Source organism: Echinops telfairi, unplaced genomic scaffold (assembly GCF_000313985.2).
Source record: "Echinops telfairi isolate 266 unplaced genomic scaffold, ASM31398v2 ScPeMD7_7469;HRSCAF=8507_1, whole genome shotgun sequence".
Taxonomy (NCBI): domain Eukaryota; kingdom Metazoa; phylum Chordata; class Mammalia; order Afrosoricida; family Tenrecidae; genus Echinops; species Echinops telfairi.
The window spans coordinates 45811079-45821731 of NW_022111373.1; positions in this window are offsets into that span (position 1 = coordinate 45811079).

Sequence of the window (10653 nt, forward strand, 5' to 3'; positions counted from 1 at the left end):
AAACACATCTGCCTCACCTGCATCATGAGCTCCCCTCAGTCTCTGACCACACCTCCTTTCTTTACTTCTCTGCTTGGAGTGCTCTGCCAACTAGGAGATGAAGAAATACACCCCAAAGGCAAGTGAGGACACACGGTATACATTTCTAGTGGATTCAACTGGAACCAGTATGAACTAGGAAGTGTTGGGAGACAATTGGAATGAAATCCTGCTGTAGCAAGAAAGGCAGAGCAAAATTATAAACAATATTTTGCTGAACTTTAGTGCAAATATTGGGGCTCTAGACATATACAGAGGCTAGAATATGAAGAGGGAGTAAGAGAAAACCTATAAAAATGCTTAACAGTAGACTCATAATAGAATGTGTATTTTCACCATGTATTATTGCCAAAGAGCTAGACTGCCCACGTGTATAATGAGACTTCACAAGATCTTACAGAGACCAACTGAGGCCAAGTAAAAGCTAAAGGGAAATTAGTGATCATGAGAAAATTATCAATATTGTTGTTGTTAGGTGCCATTGAGTTGATTGCAATTAATAGAGATCCAATGTACAATAGATTGAAATACTGTCCAGTCAGGAGCCATCCTCAAACTCATTCCTATGTTTGAACCTATTGTTGCAACCACTTGGTCAATCCATCTATTTTAAGGTAACTGACACTCTACTTTGCTAAGCATGACGTCTTCTCCAGAGACAGATACCTCCTAATGACGTGTCCAAATTACATGATAGAAACACTCACCATCCTTACTTCTAAGGAGCACTCTGACTGTATTTCTTCCCTAACAGATTTTTCCTTTCTTCTGGCAGCCATGTTATATTTTATATTCCTCACCAACAGCATGATTCCAAGGCGTCAATCTTCTTTAGATCTCCTTATTCATTCTATAGAAGTTGCGTGCACATGGAGCAATCGAAAATAGAATGGATTGTCAGTGGCACCTTAGTCTTCAAAGTTAAATCATTGCTTTTTACACTTTAAAGGGATCATCTGTAGCATATTTCCTCAATGTAATATATTATTATTTTCCTCACTCCTAATTCCATTCATGTTGACTATAGATCCAAGTAAATTGAAATCCTTGAATGACTCATTATTTTCTCCTTTTTTGATTATGTTTTCTATGGGTCCTGTTGTGAGGGCTTTTGTTTTGTTGATGTGGAGATCCAATCCACACCGAAGGATGTGGTTTTTCATCTTCACCAACAAGTGGTTTAAGTCTTTCCTTCTTTCAGTAAGAACAGCTATACATATCGCAGGTTGTTATTTATTCAATCCTGAAGCCAGGCTCTTCTTATAATACAGATTCTGGGATTATTTGCTCAGCGTACAGATGGAATAAACCTGGTGAAAGAGAACAGTGCATATTTCCTGATTTCAAACTATGTCATACCTTTGTGTTCTGTTTCATTGACTGCCTCCTTACCTATGTACAGTTTTCACATGAGCACAATTAAGGCTTCTGGAATTTCTGTTTTGCAATGTTATGATAATTTTATAATATATTCTGATCCATACAGGCAAAGTCCTTTGCATAGTCAATGAAACACAAGTAAACATATTTCCGGTACTCTCTCTTCTCTCAACTAAAATCCCTGTGATATTGGGATGGTAATATAAGCTTCTTACAAATTGTCTTAAATTTCTGGCAATATCCTTCATGGTACAGTTGCAACTGTTTTTATTTTATCTTCAGCAACATTTTATTGGTATCTTATAATAGTGCTTGATCACATTGCATGCTGTTGGAACAACTTTCTTTGAAGTTAGCACGGGTTTGAATCTCTTCCAATTTGTTGGCTGGATAGCAATCTTCTAAATTTCTTAGCATAGATAAGTGAGAACTTCATCCCTGCAATCATTTGTTGAAACATTTCAAATGGTATCCCATCAGTTACTTTTCACAAATGCCTTCAGGATAATTTGAAATTGGTCACATGCCACCTCCTGAAATAGCTCGCTGTACATTGATCAATTATTTTTAATTCATTGATTTTGTATAGTCCTTTCATCTTCCTTTAATGTTCCCTGATTTGTCAAAAATTTTGCCCCTGTTGTTGTTGTTAGTTGTCATCAAATTGATTATGGTCAATAGTGACCCATATGCACAACAGAATGAAACACTGCCCTGTCCTGCACCACTCTCACAATTGTTGCTATGTTTGAACTATTTGTTGCAGCCAATGCATTGACCCATCTCCTTGAGGCTCTTCCTCTTTTCCCCTCTCCCTTTCATTTACAAGCAAACTGTCCTTCTTCATGGACTGGTACCTCCTGGCACATGTCCAAAGTAAGTAAGACATGTGTCCTTGCCTGTAAAGAACATCCTGACCGCTACTTTTAATATTCTTTTCCAGCACCATGAATCAAACGTATCAATTCTTCTTTGGTCTTCCTTATTCAATATTCAACTTTCACATGCATATGAAGGAATTGAAAATACCAGGGCTTAGGTCAGGCACAGCACTTTAGTCCTCAGAGTAACATCCTTCCTTTTCTCTAAAGAGTTCTTGTGGAAGCCCTGCTCCTAACCTCAAGATCAGCAGTTAGGAAACCACTAGCTAGTCCTTGGGGGAAAGACTGGGTTTTCTACTCTCAGAAAAAGTTAGTCTGTGAAACCCACAGGGGCAGTTCTCCTCTGTCTTATAGGGGCCCTGTGAGCTGGAATTGACTCAATGGCAGTGTGCTTTTGTTTTTTAAAAGAGGTCTTTTGCAGCAGATTTACCCAATGTAATACCTTTTATGATTTCGTGACTGTTGCTTACATGAGCATTGATTGTGATGAGAGGATACAACCCTGACACACACTTTTCCTGATTTTCAACCATGCAGTGTTCCTTTGTTCTGTTTGCACAGCTGCCTCTTGATCCATGTACAGGTTTTCATGGGCACAATTAGATGTTCTGGAATTCCTGTTCTGCTCAAGGTTATCCTTAGTTTGTTATTATCCACACATCCAAATGTTTTGGAATAGTCAATAAAACAGAAGAAAACTTCTTTCTGGTGTTCTCTACATTCAGCCAAGATTAATCTGACATCAGCAATGTTATTCCCTGTTCTATGTCCTCTTCCGAATCTGGTCTGAACCTCTGGCAGCTCCTTGTCAATATACTGCTGCAACCTTTGTTGGAAGATATTCCAGAAAAAAAAGTTACTTGAATGTTACATCAATGATAGTTTTTTAGAATTTGAGCATTCTGTTGGCTCACCTTTCTTTGGAATGAGTACAAACATAAATCTCTTCTTGGCAGTTGGCCAAGAAACTATCTTCCAATTTTACTGGTATACACAAGAAAGTGCTTCTAATGCTACATCAGCTTGTTTAAACATTTCAGTGGGTATTCCATCAATTTCTGGAGCTCTGTTTTTGGGTAAAGCTTTCAGTGCAGCGCAGACTTTCTCTTTCAGCACCACAGTTTCCTGCACGTATACTACCCCCTGAAATGGTGCAATGTCAACTAGATTTTTGATGCAGTGTTTCTGTATATCCTTTTCATCTTTTTTAGATGCTTCTTGCATCATTCAATATTTCGCCTATGAAATCTTTCAATATTGCAACTAGACACGCAAAATGTTTCTTGAGTTCTTTCAGTCATATGCTGAATGTGTTTACCTTTTTTGCTTTCTAACTCTAGTGTTTGCACATTTTATTATATTTGGCTTCATCTTCTCAAAATTCCCTCTGAAATGTTCTATTCAACTGTTTCATTTCATCATTTCTTCCATTTGTTTGAGCAGATTATGATTGATGGCAAGTTCCAGAATCTCTTCTTACATCCAGACTAATCTTTTCTTGCCTTTATTGTGCCCTTAGGATCCTTGAATATTGCAACTTGAGGCTTAACATTTTTCCTCAGTTCTTTCATTTGAGTTTGCAGTGTTCTTCCCTTTTCTGGTTTCTAACTCCCATTTGTTTCCCTCTACATTTCCCCCCACATTACAATAAAATGAACGGACAAAATTCGGTGATACTGAGCTTATTTTGGAATATGTCTACAGTATATTCCACATGATTGTAGAGAGCATCTCAAGAAGAGACTGAATCCATTGAATTCTGATAACCAAATCCCAGATGAAATGTGGGGTGACATCAAGGACATCATACATGAAGAAACTAAAAGTTCATTAGAAAGACTAGAAAGGGGGGGGGCACTATAAAGTAAATACTACAGAAGGAAGAAAAGATGAAGTATATGTTGCTAAATTCTGGTGTGGTATTGGGTTATGGTCTCCTCACCACAAGTTTATGGGTTCAAAAATAATCAAAACTTTCCCAAATTTAGTTTATTGGTTCTAAAAACTTGGTGAAAGATATGCAGTGGCATTGTGCCTGTGTGCCCTTCCGCTGACTCTGACTTACGGTGATATAGAATAGGGTAGAACTGCCCTATAGGGTTTTCTAGGCTACAATCTTTACAGCATTCAGCTTGCCAGATAGTGTCTTCTCTGGGGCTGGTGAGTGCATTTGAACTACTGACCTTTACATTAGTAGCCAAGGATTTTAACCATTACACTACCAGAACAGCATACATAATAATCACACTTTTAAAAATAAGAAAAACCTGATACAGACAGTCAAAGTAAAGACACAGTCTTGAAGAGGAACAAATGAATGAAGCATGGCTGCCTCGCTCTCAGGAAAAATCAACATACTGAAATAACATCTTCAAAGCCCCGGAACACTAGCAACCACGATATCATCATCAACGACAAGTACTATCAACACATTCTCTGTGTCAAGCAAAAATATACCTCAAAGTTTAACCTAGAGTGAAGTCATTTGTAAATAAATGAAGGTTAATATGCTTTCAACAGGCCTGCTCAGCAAGAAACACTTACAGTAAGTGCTTCCGATAGATGATAAATAATACTACATGAAAATTTACAATGTGCAAGTAGCAAAGAGTACCCCAAATAATAAATATACAGAGGGTGTTCTTGTGCTCTTATTGTTAGTTGCCACAGAGTCTGACCCACGTGTGCAAAGTAAAACAGTTTCATATAGCTTTCAATGCTCTGATCATTCAGATTCGAATTAGTCCCTCTGTGGATTTGAACTGCCAATGTTTGGCTTAGTAGTTGAGTGTTTAACCATCTGTGATCTTCAGGGACTCATAAATATATGAATACATATTAAAAATTTTATTTTATATTCTCTTAAATTTTAAAGAAGGTAACTGTTTAAAGAAAACCCGGTAACATTGTGCTATGGGGTTTATATTACATGCCAAGGGGAAATACATGACAATAGCACAAATAACATACACCCTGCATATGTTTGACACAATACTTCTACATAGAACACTCAAGAGTTTCTATAACTCAATATTATAAAAGAACATAATTAACCCAAGAAAAATTGAAACAGACTTAGATGATTCACAAATGAATATTTGCAAATGGTCAGTAAACACATGAGTTCTTTACAATCAAGAAAATTTAAATATTATTATTTTGTCATATCTTACACTGTCCAACGTTTTCCTTCACCCACTTTTGTGTTATCCATCTCCCAGGGAGGAGGTTATATGTAGATCCTTGTAATTGGTTCCCCCTTTCTACCCCACCCTCCCTCTACCCTCCCAGTATCGTCACTGGCACCACTGGTCCTGAAGGGATAATTTATAAATTATTAAGGGTTCATGAGGGAGCGGGGAGAGGGGAGGGAGGGGGAAAAGAGGAGCCGATACTAAGGGCTCAAGTAGAAAGCAAATGTTTTTAGAATGATGATGGCCACAAATGTACAAATGGGCTTGACACACTGGATGCATGTATGGATTGTGATAAGAGTTGTATGAGCCCCCAATAAAATGATTAAAAAAATTAAAATAGAAAACATGATTGAATTCTCTCTCTCTCTCTCTCTCTCTCTCTCTCACACACACACACACACACACACACACACAAAATGAAACCCAGTCACCAGGTCAAGTCCAACTCTTGGCGACCTACATAGGGTTTCCAAGGCTATAAATAGGGATCTGACAGATGCGTTTCAGTCACCTAATTTGGGGCTAGCAATCTACTGCCTAAGTCACAGTGCCATGAACAGAAGGTCTCATGTTCGTAAAAGACTGCATGAAAATATCAAATGTTAGTGAGAAAACTGAAAATTTTCTTACAATGCAAAAGAGGTATAAAATATCACTAACACCTTGGAAATAAAAACTATTTTGCTGTTTTCTGCAAATGTTTTTGTGTGACCCATGAATTTCTTGTCTGTGACCCATAAATTCTAAATGAAAATATTATCCTGGGAAAATACCTAGGATTATATTGGTGTAAGAGACTTGTACATAAATGTTCATAACTTTATTCATTATGTTCCCCAAATGGAAACTATCCCATTTTACATCACAAAGAAAGTTAATAAACAAATTGAGACACATTAATTCACTGACATGCTATTGAGTAATAAAAAAGGATGAAGGTAAATCAGCAAGTTGAAGCATACATATTAACTGAAAACTACCCAGGACTAAAAAATGTAACATTGGTGACCAGGCATCCGGTCATGAAAAACTTACTACAGAATAACTATCAAGTTGTGAGTATCTTAGGGACGCAAGCTGGTGAACTTCCCTGTTCTAATAACCACCATTTTGATCCCATTGTTTCACCTGCTTATATTGACTGTGATATAAGGAAAATGTATTTATTATTTCCATAAAGTCCTTTGGACCCAATAGATAGTATCCACTACTTAAAATGTTCCCCAGTCCAGAATGGCTCTAACCTCTGAGTGTTTGTCTCTCTCTTTATTTATTTATCCTTTGTGATTTCTCAGTGCTACTTCTCAGTGGTACAACTTATTTTTGTCTCTAAGTTTTATCTCCTTTTCCTTCCTGGTAAAGACTTTTCTTGCCTCTTTGGTAACAAGCAAGGATCTTCACTGATGTTTGGCTTAAGCATATTGCCAGCCTCGGCCAAGAGAATGCAAGTGAACATAACTTAAAGGAACATCTGAGCAGAAACTTTAGAAGGCATCAGAAGTCCCTGCCAGCTGTCTTGCTGTATGTCCTAAATATGGCCCTCTTCTGGAGTCTGGAATGTGGAATATGAAGACACGTGAAGCAGAGGCAAACTAATTGAAGCAAGAAGTATAGATGTTAGTGTAAGCCATTGCTATTTTGCATTTTTATTATTAATAAAGTCAACTAATTAAAATTATGTACTGCATTTGGGGGCGAGGGAACAAAAATAATGAAAGCGGAATAATATAATTACATGAGCAGGTCCTTCCCTTACATCACTGGTCACAAGCCCACTAAACAATGGCTAAAAAACAAACACACAGTGAGATCTCAAAATTGTTGAGGATAACTAACATGTGGAAGAGTCAGGCTTAGTCAAAAAGTGGAGGAACAGTAAGGACTAGCATAGATGAAATGAAAGTTGGGAGAACCGACCTAAAATAGATAGCGTCTAGAACTGGGAGGAACTGAAGCTAATGGGAATACTTCTGACAGGCAGACAGCAAACGGAAAAAGCTGGCTCCCTTACAATTGCAGGACATCAGGAAACAGCTAGTGCATGTGTGAGTGGCTGTAGAAAGCATCCCATCTTTGAAAAAGATAAGTTGAGCACAACCGCAGCTTACATCAGCATTTGCAAATCGCTCAGCCCCACCCCATTCCACATGCGTGCATACATATTGAATTCCAGATGTCAAGCACCACAACTCCTGAAAAAGCACTGACTGAAACAATATAAAGTTAACTGTGGCCTTAAGTCGGGGTCAGGAGAAGACACAGACCCACTGGCATCGGGTCGATGCTGATTTGTGTCGATCCTGTGGGCAAGAGGAGCTGATCTCTAGTATTTCTGAGTTATATTTGTAGGACAGGTTCTGAATCTTTCTTGTTGGTGTGAGGCTCATCCTTTTGGTTGGCAGCTGGGCATATGTCCATGTATCACTAGGACATCACATTAGAAAAATTTCCTGCAAAAAGTAGAATTAAAATTTAACATTAAAAAAATCCTAAGTTAAACAAAATGTAATAAAATATCCAAATTCACAACAGAAGAACCAATCAGAAACAAAAGAATCAAAAAAAAAAGAAATTTCTCTTGTGGAGGCTAGATTATTCAAACACAATTCAGAATAAGGTTAAAATGTGTTTAAATAAAGCTAGAAAAAAATGGATGAACAAATTTTAGAAGATTAGTATTCAAATGGAAGGATAAAATGAAAGATTCCACAAGGAAATTAAAAATGTCAAAGCAAACAACCAATGAGAACTACTGGGCTTGAAAAATAAAGCAATTGAAATAGACAAAAGCAAGAAAGATCCCTTACAACAGAGTTAAAAAGACCGAAGATAAAACAGATGAACTAGAAAACTAACTGAACTGATCAAGTCTCAAAGGAAAGAATAAGAAAAGTCAAAAAACATAAATGGAAAATTGGGATTCAGTTAAGAAGTCTAAAGTTAGAATGATTGGAATTCCAGAGCACCATGAAAACAATAAAGAAACAATTGTCCAGGAGATGACCAGAGAGAACTTCCTAGACCTGAACAAAGAGTAGAGAGGTGTGCCGGAAAACGCAGGAAACTACCGAGTCCCAATGAAAATGCTCTGTGCAAAAAAAAAAATCAACTCCATTCCATACATATGGTCAGGTGAAATGTCTTGATACAAATCTTCTATCCATGTCTCTGTAACTCCCACCAAATAATTGGTGGGGAGACTATGGAAATAGAGGGAATTGGTCAGGCTAGTTGCCATTCCCCTGTGTACAATCTCAGAAGTAGGAAGAAAGTGAATCCCCAGAACTATTAAGGGTCCTCAAAGAGATCTCAGCATTCAAGTATGAGAATATTTATTATGCCAAATACCTTTGTTTACCTCAGCAAATGGGGGACTGAAATACTTGGTACAAGCATTCAGACACTGTACTGGTTCTATATTAGTCTGAGCAGGAATTCTACATGGTAGACTTCCATGCTAAAATAATCCTCCCCACTCCTGAGAATTCCTTGTAAATGTATCGCTCTGCCCAAAATATTATGAGGAGTCAACTCATTTTACTTTCTTTTTCATACTCGCCTTTAAGACATGTGGACAAAAGGTAAGTAGTTGTTCGCTTAAGTTACACTTTTTGTTGGTGTGAGTTATACTAATAGCTGACTGCAACTGCTGTTGACCCCATGTGTGTCAGAATAGAACTGTGATCCTTACAGTTCTCACGCGTGTAACATTCCAGAAACATACACCAGGTGAGCAGGCATGTCTTCTGAGGTCTTCTGCGGGACCACTTGCATCTCCAAGGACACTTAGAGATATTTTGTAAAAGTCTGTACACATTGTAAAAGGTCCTGGTAAAATATAAAATTAATTTCTTTGCTTTTCCAATGATAAGATCATATTTGCAAGTAATATAAGCTTATAAAATTTGCATCTGCTATCGCATTTATGAACATATGTATTCAGTCACAATACATATCTGTGTCATCCATAGCACTGTGATAAAATTTTCAGGTAGCAGATATAAGCCTGGATCATCTAAAGAATCAAAACTAGTGACACTCATGTTTATCACTATCTATCTATCTATCTATCTATCTATCTATCTATCTATCTATCTATCTATCATCTATCTATCTATCATCTATCATCTATGAAAATACTTTATACCAAGAAGCAATTTTATATTAAGAAGGCATTCCAGCCCTGTCAATCTCAAGTCTATAGATACTATGCTAACCCGAGTCCTCTTCAGACATGTAGTTCAGGCCATTAGATCGGTGAAGTAGAGAGCAGAGATCCCACAAGCCAGTGGGTGTGTCATGTGGATTATGATGCTTCTTAGTCCGGATCAATTATTTGTATTATGTTTGGTAGGCTCAGGTCAGATGTGAATTAGCCTCATTATTTTCCCTTTTCCCAAAGGCTCCCTCCAATAAGTATTTATTGATTCATAGTTCCAGAGCAACTTTTTCCTGCTGACATATTAAGCATTGCTGTACTTGGTATTAATATTTTGGGTTCACAAGTTATTTTCCAAAGTTTTCACTATATGAGAACTGATATTCTTAGATGTTAAGCATATTAGCCAGGTAAATATGAAAGTTTATATCACCTTATTTTACTTTAAACAGATCATATAAATTAGTAAACATTTCTAGCATAACAAAAGCAAAAATTAAAATAGTAAAAGTGAGATAGATAATAGAGCTGCTATTGACTCTACTCAACTGTTTCCATTGAAGAAGGTGAGTCCTGTCTCACACTTCATTAATTTCACATGCAAATAACTGTTGTGCCAGGGATGGTCTGTGTTATGGTCAATTGTTATGGCCTTTATATCCATGGTTCTTTCTATGATATATTACAGTTCTGCACTGCATAAGCTTGTGTCTGTGGTCCCATTTGGGGGAGAGGGCATTCTCTATTATGCTGATGGACGGGAGAGATGTGGGCTTGCAGGCGGATCTTGGTGGGGGATGTGGGTTTCCTTGAGGGTATCATTGACGTACCTGCCCCCACCTGGGAATCCTGCATAGTTAAAAATCAGGAGCCATACTTATTCAATCTGTATGCTGAGCAAATAATCAGAGAATTTGGTTTCCATGATAAAGAATATAGTATCAGGCTTGGAGGCAGGCTTATCAACCATCTGTGGTAAGCAAAGGACACACCCTGC